This window comes from Littorina saxatilis, linkage group LG1, assembly GCF_037325665.1.
Source record: "Littorina saxatilis isolate snail1 linkage group LG1, US_GU_Lsax_2.0, whole genome shotgun sequence".
Taxonomy (NCBI): domain Eukaryota; kingdom Metazoa; phylum Mollusca; class Gastropoda; order Littorinimorpha; family Littorinidae; genus Littorina; species Littorina saxatilis.
In genome coordinates, this window is record NC_090245.1 from 111,175,435 (window position 1) to 111,191,819 (window position 16,385).

General features: G+C 40.8%; 3 long non-coding RNA genes across 3 annotated transcripts; 1 reads left to right on the forward strand and 2 right to left on the reverse strand.

The window, feature by feature from the left end:
• LOC138950045 (uncharacterized) lies at nt 1-2,432 on the forward strand. Its single transcript, XR_011450472.1, has 3 exons — nt 1-207; nt 691-958; nt 1,680-2,432. It is a non-coding gene; the product is annotated as an uncharacterized lncRNA (long non-coding RNA).
• Nucleotides 2,433-2,782: 350 nt separating this feature from the next.
• LOC138950051 (uncharacterized) lies at nt 2,783-4,807 on the reverse strand. The gene is made up of 3 exons (XR_011450473.1): nt 4,505-4,807; nt 3,993-4,143; nt 2,783-3,482 (listed from the first exon to the last, which is right to left on the reverse strand). It is a non-coding gene; the product is annotated as an uncharacterized lncRNA (long non-coding RNA).
• Nucleotides 4,808-11,434: 6,627 nt separating this feature from the next.
• On the reverse strand, nt 11,435-16,385 carry LOC138950056 (uncharacterized). The gene is made up of 3 exons (XR_011450474.1): nt 15,860-16,385; nt 14,847-14,971; nt 11,435-13,508 (listed from the first exon to the last, which is right to left on the reverse strand). It is a non-coding gene; the product is annotated as an uncharacterized lncRNA (long non-coding RNA).

Consider the following 16,385-nt stretch of genomic DNA (forward strand, 5'->3'; position numbering starts at 1 on the left):
TTCCGCGGCCATTGCGACAGTGCGCATGCGTAGGATTTTTTTCGAGTAAACAACGCGTCGTGCTAGCTTCTCAGCAACTCGAAACATGTGCGATTTGAGCGAGATTTCCATCCAGAAGGTGCGACTGTGGAGCACTGAAGCATCGAAAACCTTGTCGTGTGTACGGAAAACGAGTGTGGAAGGTGCACACGAGGAACTTGTAGCTAGGTAAGTTTTATTTCTTTCGTTATTTACTCTTTGCAATGATGCGATGTGTTGTTCATTCCCAAGACCGGTTTTCCGCCCTGTAAGTTGTAAACACTAACAGTAACTTAGTAAGTGCTCTCTCTTCAGATACGCTTAACTTTTCAGTTGATTAAAGTCAAAAACTTGAATAAGTGCCGTTGATCTGTCCACGGAATCTAACTTACTATGAAGCATAACTATATTCCGATTCGTGATGCATAGGCCACATGTTGCGATAGTGTATGCAAAAGTTTTCCATTTTCAATCTGACGTGTGGGTAAGATAAGAAACAACAAACATGCATACTAAGTTTCCACTGCCAGTTTGTATAGCTGCTAAGCTTACCTCAGGCTGAGTCAGTGAGTATTTTGTACGTTTACATACAAAATGGTGATGAGGGGGAAAAAGAATGCCTTCCACAGGTGCGAAAAACTGTGATTTGATCTCAAGGCCTTTTTGTTTTAGAGCTTTTCCTGCTTTGGAACTTGGGAGATGGGATTCCTGTCGACCGTGAAGCAGAAAATGCAGAGAGGGTGCTTCTTCGGGAGTACAAGCAGAAGTTGTATGTGAAAGGGGTGCTTTATCCTGATCCATTCATCATCACAACTGGATTGAAAGGCAGCAAGATGGGCGATTCCTGTGGCCAAGCGTCTTCATCGCCGGCTGCCTGTGAGTGTGAGCTCGACCTCATGCATCGCCTCGTCAACGAGTTTTAAGGAGGAAAGGCTTACAGGTAGGAAACCTCTCTACTTTTTTAAATAAGTCATATTTGCACTTTACTTTTGAAAAAGAGAATGGTTCAAGTTGAATTGCAAGATGGCAGTGCAGCCTAACAACATTTTGGTTTCAGTGAACAGGGAATGTGTCAAAATCTGAAAAACCAGCATACTAGTATTAATACACACTAAAATTATGCCTGTCGCTGTCATATACATATAATTTTTGAAAAGTGCAGTGATACTGATAGTGATACAGTTAATCAGCAATGACTGAACCGACTTTCTAAATTCAGGGATGATCAAATCATCTGACTAATGGCCAGGGGCGAGTACAAAAAATCCGCTGTGCTAGTTAAAACCGCTTGGCAACTCGCCTGGTTGGCTAGTGAAAATTCTCGTCAAATGCAACACTTTTGGTTGTATACTCTAGTTTCAAAACGTTATATAAACAATGCAGTTATAGCAACTGTGGTTTGTACCCGGCAAGCAATTCTTTTTGGTGGACTGGACTTTCTTGAAATGACTCACCTGTCTGGCAAGTTAAGATTTTGAGATCTGGCCATCCCTGCAACTGTCTTAATTTTGCAATGCTCTTCATGCAAGTTGCACTCAAATTTGTGAGCAATTTGTTATGTACAACTTGGTAAATTGTCCTAAATGATGCTTTAGTAAAAGTTGTTGTCTCCTTTCTCTTTCTCATATTGATTATTTTCTTTTTTTTCTCCCTTTTGGCAGTGTTTTGACCATATGCAACATGCTGCAAGTCATTTTGGAGGAGGAAGCCCCTGATTGCATCTTTGTCAAAACCAGAAAGAGACTTCTACCTGTCTCCAAGAGTCAGCCATCACAACCACCTGTTACCCAGAGCCAGCCATCACAACCTCCTGTTCCCAAAGTAATCCAATCCTGTTGCCCGTTTTGATACAGGCAGCAACAGGATGCACTTAGGAGGAGGAACTAGTAGAAGTAGGAAAAGCGGTATTAACAAAACAGCTTTTTCCTCTTAACTATGAAACCACACAGATAAACAAGGAGAGCAACCCTTCCACAAAGTAAACAATCCTGACGACTCTAATAATTTCAACAATTTGTCAACTCATGTAAAAGCTTTGCCAGATCCAGGCATTAAGCTCTACTCGTTACACATGTAATGGGCAGAGCAACATTGTTGAACAGCTGCTTCGTTTTTTTGTAAGTTTTCAGCCTGAAAAGTAGTAGGGTGGGTCGCATCTAAAATATAAATGTTTGTCTTGTCAAAACCTATGTTAATTTTCCTACATTTTAAGAATCCCTCTTTCTCTGTAGTGGATTTTTTTTTTTTTTATCAGATTATTGTTTGGAGTTCTGAAAAGGAAGGCTCCTGTGTACACCATTATAGATATGACTTTTACTGTACTACATGTGTGTTTTTGGTATATATATATATAAATATATAAAACTAGATATCTGTCTTCCCAATATGTGCATTGCCAAGTGGATGAAGTCATCAGATTTGATCTGCTGCTAGTGATAACGTTTATCAACATAAGTAAAGTTTTTTGAGCTGACTGTATTGTGTGCATTTTGTTTGCAAGTGCTGATATGTTTGACTTTGTGCTGTAATGCTTTGTCTTGTCTCTCATTCTCCCTTTCAAAGTACGAGAACTCAGATTTTGTTCTGACACACTCATTGCATCATACAAACATCAATAAAGACACACACAGAAAGTGAGCCAAACAAACATTTTTCCTCAGAACATGTTATGGTATGCACAGGGGACATGAAAATTATGGAGAGAAGACTGTACGCAGGAAGAAGAGAGAAACATTCAAACAAATGAAAACAAACCTGTAAATTGTTTAAGGTTGCTCTTGGCCACTCTGGTGACATGTACTTTATTCTACCTATATTAGCGAAACCGATAGGCTAGATCCTGAAGGTCTAATCCTCGTCTCTGTTGCATAAACATCATCTCATCTATACTATAACGTTTAGGGTCAATACTCATTGGTTGATCGCTAAAAATTCTTGTCTTTTTAGAATTTTTGACTTTTTCCTGCCATCTTCTTGTTGCAAAGGGTGACACTAAAACCATGAATTAATTGTAAGAGACTGGTCGTGGCTATACCAGTGCAATATGATATGTTCTGCGAGAAATCAGATTTCTGAATAACCATGGATTTTTCCTGTCTGCGTTCTTTTTCTTTGCCATGTTTGCAATCTGTAGTTTGAACATCAGTCTATTGTTCTCCTTAGTCAGCTTAATCATTGGAATAAGATTGGGCATAACGGGTGTGCATTAAGTTGGCATCTGCTTATACAAAAAAACTATCAACAAATAAGCAAGAACAAGAGCACCCAGAAATGTTTCTGTTGTGAATGGGTCTTGTTCAGGGCTAGTCACACTTTTCTGGCAATCAACTAGCTGCACCATTCCTCTCCCTTGATGATCCTTGGGCCTGGCACGTCTCAAACTGGAATTCCAGATCTCGCATTGCCCATTTTCTTCTGCCTAGCCGGTGCTCTGGTCGGGGTATGTCTATCAGCACTCTTGCTGTCTGAAACATTGCCAAACAGGGTTCATTCTGTCAGTATTTACATCTTCATGTAGGGTTCTCCACATATGTTGTCCGTTTGGGTTCCATGCCCCCAACTTCAACTTATAAAGGTGGTCATTTGGACCCACTGTTGTCATTTTCAGTGCAATACAGAACTCCCCCTGTGAATTCCCCGGTACACTTGTTTTTGTTCCTTTGGCTTCTATGGAGAGCTCTCCTAATGTTGATCAAATCGCACTCTGGAAACAAACCACCCACATAAAACTTAGCTTGGCTTCCCACATTCATAAGCCTCATATATTGATATTGATTGATATTCATTCTTGTTCAGATTTCAAAACACACGAACAGACGAAAAGTCAATTAAATCACTCAAGCTGTAAGGCACAGACACATCATAGTGATACTAGGAACAGCATGTGTGAACAAATACATTCAACACCTTACCACTTTCTTTACTGCGTACACACACAAAATATAACAAGAAAGTTTTTTAAAAAAACAACTTACTCTGTGTTGAAATCCAGGGTATCCCAAGTTTTGTGTTGGGAAAGAGTTCTCTGCAGTTGGTGTGCCATCAAGAAAGTGTTGAGAACAAACCCTTGCAGGTGAAAAAAAAGCTTGTGCTGGGTTCTTCTTGTGTGTTGGATGCGGATGCAAGCTGTTGAAAACAGACAGATGCATATCAGATTTAACAATTTATGGCTCTACAAAGCAATTTTGATTGCTTTTTAATCACAGCCATGCTCTAACAACATGAAGTAAAACAAAAAAAACAAGAAACGGAAACACACTGACACAGAAAGTGAGCCACATTTTTTGATCTCATGCACGGCAGATTCAAACAAGTATTTCATGCAGTGCCGGTGTGCAGTTTTTGTAACGTTCAAAGCTGTATAAATGCAGGTCTAGCTAAACGGTTTTGTAATTATGCTATGGAATTTGCAGAAAAAAACAATAAATCGCATGAATGTCAGGCAATAAAATAAGTTGATCAAGAACTGTTACAGTGTTGCGCTTACCTGAACGGTGGTTGGCATGAACAGCACAGACTCGTGTGGAACCTGGTGAATTTTGCAAAGTTTAGCTTTCCATTTTGAAGACGGTAGCTTCCGTTGTCACAATCAATCATCGGGCAGTGACCTGCCATTGTTAAAATCGATAATCGCTGAATTTACATCGACAAAACAACAAAATAAACACAAGTGTCGGACTCGTCAGTCGCAGAACATACGCAAAGCTGTGTTGCAGACGATTTGTTTCCTCGAAAAAATGACGCAGCCAATGAGAGGCGTCTGTGCGGTCACGTGATTTTCCTTCTTTGTTCCATGTAAACGTCGGAACTGTTTAGTGGTGTATTATGCACGCTTAGATGGCGTATCTCGTGCGCTAGCTGCGGACCTCGCGTTGCAGCATTTTTGCGCAGGCCTTGGGTTCTGTTTCGTGCGTATGAGTACGACAGAACTGCGAGAGTTCACGGTTTGGATGGCAGAGAAGCTGGACAGAGTCTGGACTGTGTGGCGGTGTTGGGGTTTTGTTGGCAACTACCAAGAGCCGCTGGGGTAATTGTGTGTTGGAATGTGTCCTGTTTCGTTTGTTATTGGTTGTAATTATTGTCGTCTACTGTGGTGTCGTTGTCTCAGTTGTCGTGTGAAATTTTGTGTGAACTAACACTAGTTGACAGTTGTCAGTGGACAGAACGATTAGTGGTCAAGGTGACGTTTAAACCAAGTTCAAAACAACTCCAGCTTTTGCTTTGTTTGACGACTGTTATTTTATCAAGGGACGTTAACGTGTATTACAATCAAGAATGCCAAGCCTGGGCTGCTTTCCGTTCTTTGGAAATTGATTATAGCATTCATGGCTATTGTAAAGATTTATGGTTGTTGTAAATATTGTTGCCGGGTGATTGACAGCTCGCAAGACAATATTTCCTGGGGGTAATATTATTGTACACACCTAGGGCTGGGGGCAGTGGGGGAAAGGATATGTTTCGCCGACTCTGGGACTCAGTGGTTATCGAATGTGTTGCAGCTTTCTTTTCTTCTTGATGTTCTTCATCAACCCACCTGTTGCCTCGTCCTTGTCACCGGTGTTGTCACCGTGGCAGTATCCTGCAGCGCTACTGTGTCCCACTCTCAGCTTGGGATGTCCGCCCGCCTTCGGAGCTTGATTTGTGCACCGTCGAGGCCGGGTGGGTTCGCCTCCACCGTGCTTCGTCTCCACCGCCGTCCGTCCTCGTTGTCGCCGGCGCTGATGGTGGTGACGTAGGGGGCTATAACTACGCTCTCGCATGAACTGACGCCGAGACCCTGGTGCCTCACCTTCAGGAAGCCGCGCTGCATGAGCCGAGCTTCAAGTTACCCCGTCGACACTTACGGGGAGGACCAGCTTACCTGCTTAATTGCAGGCAGTCTATCGTCGACGTGACGTCACCGTCAAGGAACACTTATCTTCGCCGACAAAGAGCTAAGTCTTCCATCTTTTCCCCTCTCTTGTTCCCGGCCCGACGGTGTCAGTCATTTTTTGTTGTTTACCCCACAGAGAGGAAAAACTTGTAAATATTGAGACAACGCAGGCTCGTCTCAATAACTCTTGATCTTCGGGAGGAGTCCCAAGATATGCATCAGGGAGTAGTCCCTAGACTTTCTTTGAATATTTGTTTCCTGCGTTTTCCCTATTAAATGTACAGGGTCAGTCTTTGTTCCCTTAAATCTTCAATTAATTTTTCCTGTTTCTTGTGAATTTCATGAACGATTACTGTGGCGAAGACCCTTGAATTATTATTGATCGCAACCTATCGCAGGTTTTTTTTCCCGTGTGTTTGATTGCCAAGGCTGCAGCCGGACGTCTGCCTTGCCTTGGTTATACTTGTGTGTTGTCGTGATCTAGCACAGGGGTGCTGAGTAACTATTTCCATTAACCCTTACTAATCGCTTTATAGTTGTGTGCGTGTGTATGTGTTATAAGTGTGCTCGAAGTTGGAAACAGTGAATACAAATGTGAATAATAACTTGGAAAAGGATGCAAAACGGGCTTGGTTATTTCTTTTATTAACGCCAACAACGCAAGTAACTTACATTTCACGCCTTGACGTGACAACAAAAACTTGTGACGTCACAGTGAACCAAAAACCACGTGACCACACCTTGACCCCAGCTGGCTTGTCTTGGTTAGCCCCGCACAAATAAATCTTCAACTACAACAACAACAAATTGTTTTCAATTTTTAAAATATTTTTCCTGAGATGTTTGTAACATTTGGCATTCAATTTTCAAGTTTTTGGAGCTACTTCAAAACCTTGGACTTTTCCTTTAAGCATAATTAATTAATGTTGTTCAATCGACGAAAATGCACCGAAAATGGCGGACGTCAGTTACGCGAAAGAGTTGTCCCCCTTGTCCGTTAATTCCTTCTTTGACCCATGTAAACAAAATGCATTCGTATAGTTCATAGGAGTTCATTCCGTAACTTCAAAGAGATCTAAAATGACTTGTTATGATTACAAGTGCAGGTTCCACAAATTTGGATACTTAAATGCCTCTGAATTATAAGCTATGAATTTAACACGGTCTTCTTCTTCCGTAGAGGACTGGGTTCTTGCGAACGTCTCAGACTCAGGTTGAGTCACTGTGGTGGGGAGGTTAAAGGCAGAGTAAGCCTCCCGTAAACCATCACAGATACGGTCAGGCTTTTACACACAGTACAAACACCCTTTCATTTAAACACTCACCAATTGAGAACATCCTAGGTGCCCTCCGTAAAGAGCGAACAATTTTCAAAGAATTTATTTTTGCGTGGTTTATCTTACCCCTGAGCCATCGTGAACCCGTGTGATCCCGTTTTCCCTTTTTACAATGCAGTCGTCATAGTTAGTCATTTGAATGCGACTCGACGTGAGCTTATCTACAATAACACGTTTTTTTTATGCACGAAACAACGGCTGTGGTTCACAAGAACTCTAGCGATGGCTTTTGACTGTTGAGAGGAACGACGATTTGCACTGATAAACCGGCCATCGTCTGCTACGACCCTTGCGTGACCCTGCTTCCGGGCTTTTCTTTTTTTAAACTTTCACAACTTCGAATTGTTCTGATCTTGTCTTGATGAAAAACGAATTCTTTTATGATTAAAGAATGTTTGTGTAACAAGCTGTCAATTTATTATTTAGATTTTAAAAGTTAGGTCTAGCGCAAAAACGAGGCGCCGTTGTTGTTAACGGAACAAGTCTACGAAAATAAATTCTTGGAAAATGTCTCACGCTCGACAGAAAGCAGCCAGGATGTTCCCGTTCGGTGAGCGTTCAAATGGAAGTATGCTTGTACTGTATTTAGACGCTCGGGGAGCTCTGTGATGGTTTACGGGAGGCTTACTGTGCCTTTAAAACTATGTACAGGGGAGAGTGCGTTCAAGGGGCTCGCATGCCCGACTGCAGGAGACTGCCGCTGAGACAGGAGCGAAACGACTCCAGGTAGGACGCCGACGATACCAGTGTTGGCAACTTATTCCATTCGGAGATTGTGGGAGGGGGAGGGGGGGATAATGAGTTTGAAAGGGCTGGGTGGAGGGCGTGTTCGAGGGTCAGAGGGAGAGGTGTATGCCGCTGCGGCGATGGCTACGAGTGAGTTATTGTTTTTGTACAATGATCAATCTCACTAGTCGCATGTTTCGACGGCGGGTCTCCATGCTGTCTCAGTTGAGCATAGTGGTAACGGAGCCAGGGTTCCTGTCTGTGTAGTTGTTGAACACATACCTTGTCGCTGGACCTTTTCCAGTGGAGCTTTTTCCTGTTCAAGGTGGGCATCCCATACTGTTGCAGCATACTCCAGGGTGGGCCTGACCATGTGGTGTAGGTTGCCGTCTTCGCCTTTTGGGTACACTCCCTGAAGTTGCGTCGCAGAAAACCAATAGTCCGGTTCCCTTTAGCAGCCACATTGTTGATATGGTGGGTCCATGTGAAATTGTACAAGATTGTTACCCCTAGGTACTTGCAGCTTGCGACGGTTTCTAGCTTTTGACCGTGAAGAACGTAGTCAAACAGGTGTGCGATTTTGCCTCTTTCATGGTTGATGTGGATGGTGTTGCATCAGTTTGCTGGGGTTAAAGCTCATTTTCCATGTGGTCTCCCATTCAGCCAGGGCATCCAGTAGTGGAATGCATGAATGGAGACTATTATAGTTAGCAACTAAACGTAGGTTCGAACTAAGCAGTTCGTAACTAAAGATTTAGTCAGTCTGCAATGCATGAGAGCGAACTTGGTCGAGACTACTTAGTTACCAGCTAAAAGAGTAGGTCATAACTTTTAGGTGACGTCATAGGGAAATCCCCGTCACTGCGCAGGCGCGGTGAACTCTTCACCTTCGAAAGTGGTAAACAAACCAGCATGGGATTAGGAGCATGGTAACAGTGCGAACTTGAGTGGTTGATCGATGCAATATTATTTTGGCGAGCAAACAAGACAAACATAGGCAGAACGCAAATGTTTCTCTCAGTTCTTCCGCACATTACGAGAGCTAAAACTGCCCGACCGGGGAGATGTACGCAGCATATAGGCTGAGTCAGTGTCGTCGAAGATTTGAGTGATGGCTCAGTCGGTATGTACTGGGAAAAAGTCCGTGTCCCTCATACTGATTGTGCATTTTAAAGCAAAGCTGGAACTTTGTAACAGACAATGATGTATGGATGTATTTAAGTTTGTGTTTCAATTTATGGGAGCGAAACTGACATTTCTGAACTGAAAAAGTCGTGTTTTGTGGAGTTTAGAGTTGTCAGTAGAGACCGAGTAATCGTTGAAGAGAAATAATTGCATGGTTCACCGATGGAGAGTTAAACGACCATAAAACCGCACCACAGGTATGTCACGAAGCTGTCTAAGTTCTACACTATACAACAAAAGAAAATTGAATGAGGGAATCAAGACAATAGATCAACTCTCTCTCTTTCTTTCTCTCAGTCTCTATCTCTCTCTCTCACACACACACAGGCATACACACACACACACACACACACACACACACACACACACACACACTCACTCTCTCCCTCTCTCTCTAAACCGCTAAGAGGGAGGGACAAAGTTGAGAACAAGAGTGCCAGATAAAGGAAGGAATGTAATTTGGAGCGATCATTAAACAAATTAAGAAACAAGCAAGTTAGCAAGCAAATCCTTGAAAATGTGTGATGTCATACAAAAGGAGCCAACAATGTTTTGGCCTGGTGTTCTACTTACAAAATAAACTAGTAAAAGAATTGTGAGATGTAAAGAGAAACACTACCGAATTACAAGACATCATCAGTGATTTGAATCATGCACTTATAATTTTCTTCCTTTTTTCCAGATCGGGTAGAATACTTTATGTCAGTGACATATTTAAATGATTGCAATTTTGTGCTGGTCTTTAACATGAATAATTAGATACAATGAATACATTATTCAATGAGTAGGAAGTGACAATATTTTAATGTGTATGATCTTGTTTGATGAATGCCGCAAACACTCTGAGAAGTTCTTCTAAGCAAGCAAAGAAACAGAGGTAATGAAGTTGAATACTGAGATGACTATATTTTGTAACTCTGTCTATAAGGAAGCTAGCTGTTGCTTGAACATCATTTGAAAATTAATCTGCGCCAGTTTAAATGCATTGCTTCGGTATGGTAGAGCTGATCATCAAAATGCATCTCATGTGTGAAATTTTAGCTTTGATGTTGCACTGACTTCAGAAGACTAACCTGTTTCGTGAGTAAAAACTGCAAACATTTCAAGCTGACAAGAACAGAACGATGTTAAAATATAAGATATGATAAGGGAAATGTGAAGGCTAAATTAAACAAAGAATGAAATTGTAACCCACTCTGTACAAGTGGCGCGTTTTGCTGCATTGATCATCTTTTATTCTTTCATGTGTTCTTTTGAGTTTCTGACAACATTTGTTGTGTCATTGTGTATGAACGTTTTAATTTAAATGATGATAAACAATGATTGCATATTTTGTGTAAACGATTTCGCTCAACGTCTCAGATGTGGCATGCAGGCTTCACGTGAAATAAAACCATCCCTCCACTTTAACATATACCAGCTGTCAAAAACACGTGTGTTTACTTTGAAGTGTTGGAATATTTGATCAATTAATTTGTTTAACTTCTACTGGCATCAATCCACAAAATGTATTCATTCAAACATTCCAACTTTGCACATGACCCAGTCAGAATGTAAATGTTTGGTATGTATCAAACTAAAGTATAGATGGCCTAACCTCATGTAAGAGCCCATGCAGATATAAAATAGTAAGCCAAACTTGGCGTTTGCAAGAAGAACGGTGCCTTGAAACTGACAGCAGCAACAACAATTTAATTATCCACAATCACAGTGTCACTCAGCTTTTCACCCCATCCAAACCACCAGCCATCCTCTCACTAAAAACCAAAACAAACTCCCCTAAACACACACACACACACACACATTAAAACACAGAGAATCATGAGATTTGTTTGTTTGTTTATTCATCCTGTAGAATGTTTCTTTAGCCACTGAGCCAACTATAATACTCGTCATAAAAAGTAGGCAGATCCGTTTGAGGGCAAATCTTTATGATGAGGCCGTTTATTAAAAAAACCAAATACAGGTTGACCCAAAAACAATGCAACCCACAACAAGTTAATAACCTACATTTGTGGACATAAACTTCAGCCTATGCATGACCCTTCTACAAAGTGACAATTTTGAAGATCAAATAGGCTGACTTTTGTGCAATTTTAAATTAAGTTCCCAATTTTGGGGATCGACTCAACGGTACGGGTTTTAAAATTGAGCGGTAGCCAAACTTGCCCGATCTAAGCGCTCAAGATTGTAACATTCGGGGCAATTCGAATCACAAAAGTATACCTTAATCAACATTCAGACCTGGGAATCCCTGTTTTGGACTTGGAGTATTCTCAAACAAACTTGGTGTATTTAAACATGCTTCACACGCGTCTGTCTATGAGTATATAACTGCTTTCTTCAGGTCACCGATGATCTAGGGGGTGTATACTCAGACATTCAGATAATATAAAAGCTAAAAGTCTGGAGGGTTTAAATTAAGTAAGTATTGATACCGTTCATGGTCAAACTTCGTTTTAGTGAATCGACCGCCGAATTTGGAATTTATTTTTTGAAATAGAGCACAAAAGTCAGACCATTTGACCAGTTACATTTGATCTACAAAATGTCCACTTTGTGGAAGGGTCATGCACTGGCTGCGGTTTATGTACCTTAAAAATAAAGTGATTCGGTCAACAGATGTAGAAGTTATTAGCATTGTTTTAGTGTTACATTTTTTTGGTTTATCCTGTATATGACTGAAAAAAGCCATTCATTCCCCAAACCTATTCAGAAAGCAGATTGGGTTTATATGACATAGTGTTTATACAGTGGAACATACAACACAGACACCCTGCAAAATCAAATTCGCAAAATCAATGTTCCCGCGTTAAAATTGACAAAAAATCAGAACTGCCAAAACAAAACATCTTCTGCACGTCAATAGAAAAAACAATCAAATCTGCATCCAAATCAGTCAGTTTTGTTCACATATCTGGTCTAACACTGACATTAAGGCATGTTGATTTGTGTAGGTGTCATTCCTCTGAGAAGCTGTAAAAGGCAGTTTTAGTGGGTAATGAGACAAAAACCGGTACGTTTTCGTAACTCCTCAACGCATTGCCTTCAACGTTGCGGTGATTTGTGCTAACAGTAGTAACACATGTGGGAAAGTTCATACGGATTTTAAAGTCATTTGAGACATTAGTCTGCTGTTAATTGACATGCCAGAAAGAGTTCTTAAATTGATGGTAGGTCTTCGCTGACTCATTGAAAAACAATTAATTTGTTGTTATCTTCAAGAACAATAACAGATGCGCCACACAATTAAATTTCATGTACATATTTTATCAGACATTGGCGGTATGAGGATTTCAACGCGAACATTAATATTTTGCCTCATTCAGAGCGCTGAGCGCAAATGTAGGCCTACGCCTAGAAAAGCTCACGGCTGACACGCTTAACTGATCATGGCTCTTGAAAGAGCATTTTCCAAGAATGTGTGTGTGCGTACAAGTGCGCTGTGAACAGTCATAGTTGAAAATGTATGAAATTAAAGGTAAATTGAAGCTTTCATTTTTCTTAATGCATGCTAATTTTTTTTACAAATTCAGTTCATTGGACAGGGTACATTTTTATTTTTAAAATTCGTTCTGGCATGTCGCGCAACAGCAGAACTAATATCTCACATGACTTGAGATTCCGTGTGTACTTAACGACATGTGTTAGCCCAAATCACTGACAAGTTTTAAGACAATGCGTTGAGGAGTTACTGAAATGTACCATTTTTTTGGTCTCATTTTTGTCCTTAACGACGTGTGTTAGCACAAATCACTGACAGTTTTAAGACAATGCGTTGAGGAGTTCTGAAATGTACCATTTTTGGTCTCATTACCCGCTAAAACGACTTCAAAAACTGAGAGGATTGACAACTACACGCTCAGCATGCCATAGCGTTCATGTTAGACAAGATATATGTGAACAAAACGGACTGTTTTGGATAAAGATTTGATTGTTCTGTCTAATGACATGCAAAACATGTTTCGGTTTAGTTGTTCTGATTTGTGTTGTTGATTTTAACACGGGAAGCTTGATTTTGTGAATTTGATTTGTGGGAGGGGGGGGGGGGGGGGGTGTCTGTTTTGCAGGTTTCACTGCATAGACACTACGTCATGAAAACCCAATTTTGTTTCTGAATAAAGTAGGGAAATTAATGGCCTTTTCAGTCATATACTTGGTTTTTCAATCAACAGCCTCATCAGTAAGATCTGCCCTCAAACGCATCTGCCTACTTTTTATGACGGGTAGTGTAGAAACCTCTGCAAGCATTCTCAGCCGAATCAGATGGAAAAGCACAGAATTGTGATGGTACTCTGAATTTGATCATCGTCCCCAGCGAACCCAGGAACCAAGGTGCAAACAGCCTTCCCTTAATGTAGCGGTCCTTCCTGAAAAATAAAGAAAACATATAACTGAGCACCTTCAGTATTCACGGGGTTGGGTTTTGGTTAGCGAGGGGAGGGTGTGTGTTGGGGGGAGAAGGTGTGTACGTGTTGAGCAGTGTGTGTGTGTGTGTGTGTGGGGGGGGGGGGGGGGGGGGTGAGGAAGCACTTGCTCTTCACATGACCATTGGGATCGGGGATGGTGTGTGTGATATTGTAATCTAAACTATTAAAAAAATCTGTGCGTGTATGAACTTTGTGCTCGGCAGAAATGTTCCTCGATTTTAGTCAAAAACAAGTGTGCCCTCAACCCACACACTTTCGCTCTTCAGCATCAACACTATACAGTTTGAGTTTCATTGGGAAATGTGTCTCGATTTCAGTCCAAAACAGAACTTTCAGGATCCAAAGCACTCGCCTGTCAGCCTTTTTATTAAAATACATTCAACCCACCACATTTTCCAGTGATGAAGATTCTGGGGATGTGTGTTGATCCCATTGATTTTGGCCATTTCAGATCTGGCCAGTTGTACATGGGATAGGAACATAACTTCACCCAGACACATAAAATATTGACACCCTGACAGTCAGTGACTGCTTCATGTGCATAGTTGAATTTTGTTTATGAACGAATTTCTCAAAAGTCACTCGCAGAAGTAAAGAAGTAACATTTTTGTTAATCTGAGAGTGGTTTCCACAACAAAATCTAACTCTGAGCAGGAAGAAGCCAGGGTGTTGAATTTAGAAGTATCCGAGTGAACAGATTCATTCTTATTCCATGTAAAAGCCTGGCAAGATCTAGGATGGTGAGCCAAGGGAAGAATAACTGTATGTGCCTTTAAAATAATTCCAGTAAATTAGTAATGATTTCATTTTATCTTGCAATTTTGTTTTACTTTCCTGTGCTGCATTAGTTCATTCACACTGTGTAATTTACTTCAAGAATAGTGGCAAAAGATTTGAGAAGAGAAAGAGAACTAAAACCAAGCTTTATGTACATACCATTTTGTATAAATAGTACAAATTGTACTATGCAAGGATACATACAGATGTAAGAATTTATTTTATACAAAGCCGTAATGTTTTTGTGTCAATAAACTTGCATCTCAGATTCAGATGTAACAAGTGTCGACATAGCTGAATGTATCTATCTAGATTGTAAGTGCATCTAATGTGAAACGCAGATCTCTTTACAACACAACGTACAAAAGTCTGCCAAAAACATCTACACAGCTTCAAACTACTATCACCAGTGCCAATTTACATATCATAAATCAATTTTACAATAACAATTTAATAGGCACAAGCAGGTACTTGGTAGTGGTACAGAAATGTGTGACTTACTCTTCATGGTAGTCTGTAAAGCAGCATGTCCACTCAGTCTGAATCCTCTCCAGAATCCATATATATCTGAATGCAAGAGCTGTATGAACACTTCATCACACATCATCTCTGGTTTCTTAGGAGGCCTGAAAAAACACACCATAAAATAATTAATTAACAATAAATAATAACTGTATTATAATTAAACCACTCGCTCATTGATTCTTTTATTCCCGCTTTCACAATCATAGTTTATACAGCAGCATTTACCTCTGACTCTGTTCATGCAGAGTAAATATCAAGTATTTAAACAGAAAAAATAAGTCATTGTTGAATAACCCTTCTAAAAATACACAATAGACACACTTTCAGTGGCAGTGATTCAAGTGAAGTCATTTTCTTTCTTCATTTGTATACACACAAAAATTGTTTTGGGCCAGTTAGTGTTACTCTTGGCTTTACACACTTACTATATCAAATTATACATGCATTCAGCTTAGAACACATACTTCTAATGTTGGGAGTGCAGTGTGAGGCAGGACATTTACAGCAAATAAGGATACACAACAGTTCATTCAGAGATAGATTTGCCATTCACTGCATTATATTGTTAGTTGAATGAGATAGATCTACAGCGATGCTTCAATGCATTAGATTAGCTTTGTTTTAGTGTCTACTGTTCATTGCTCCACCGTGGGAAATTCAGTCAACAGTGCACAGTTCCGAAGAAACCGATGCTGCTGTGCATAATCATTGATGCATTGACGATCGTTCATTGTCAATGTCACTGTCAGAAAAACAACAACTGTATCTTTCATCGTCACCACTACACAATGGCTCGTAGGCCTATTTTCCTATGACACTGAACACGGTTTCGGAGACACTCAGACAGTACTGCCTGGCCCATAGATCTAGATCTACCCTTGCTCTCACTTTCTAACTGACACACACTCACACACCGAGGCGCACAAACGAACACACACACCGTGGGACACACAAACTACACGCACACAACGGACGAATCTTGCTCTTACCTGTTGGATGATCCAAACCGATTAAAATCAGCGACAGGAAGATCTATGTACAAGCCAAATTTGTACAGTCGCTGATGTAAAAAGTGGAAATTTAGTCAATGTTCATAGCAAATCTCCCGACTCAAGGTAGATCGTGTCCCAAATCAGCTGTGCCGGTCACTTCACGACTTGTATTTGAACCCCCTCCAAAGCGCAATCAATGTTTCAACTTCTTTGTCGACATCATTCTTTGGTTCATGCGTCGGACTGCCGAATATTTGATTTTTTTGTACAGCAAAATCAAAGACTGTCATGGCGGCCGCCATTTGTATTTTTGCAATAGTTCGAAACTAAGGAATTTGGTCCTCCTCGGAGGAGGACCAAATTTAGGCAAGTTAGTCACCAACTTAGGTCGGAACATTTGAAAATATCGTGCCATGCATTGCGCACTAGAGCGATAGTTTCGAACTTTGGATTTAGTTCCCAACTAGCTTGATAGTCTCCATTCATGCATTCCACTACAGGTCTTGTTGGAGCAGAACTTGAT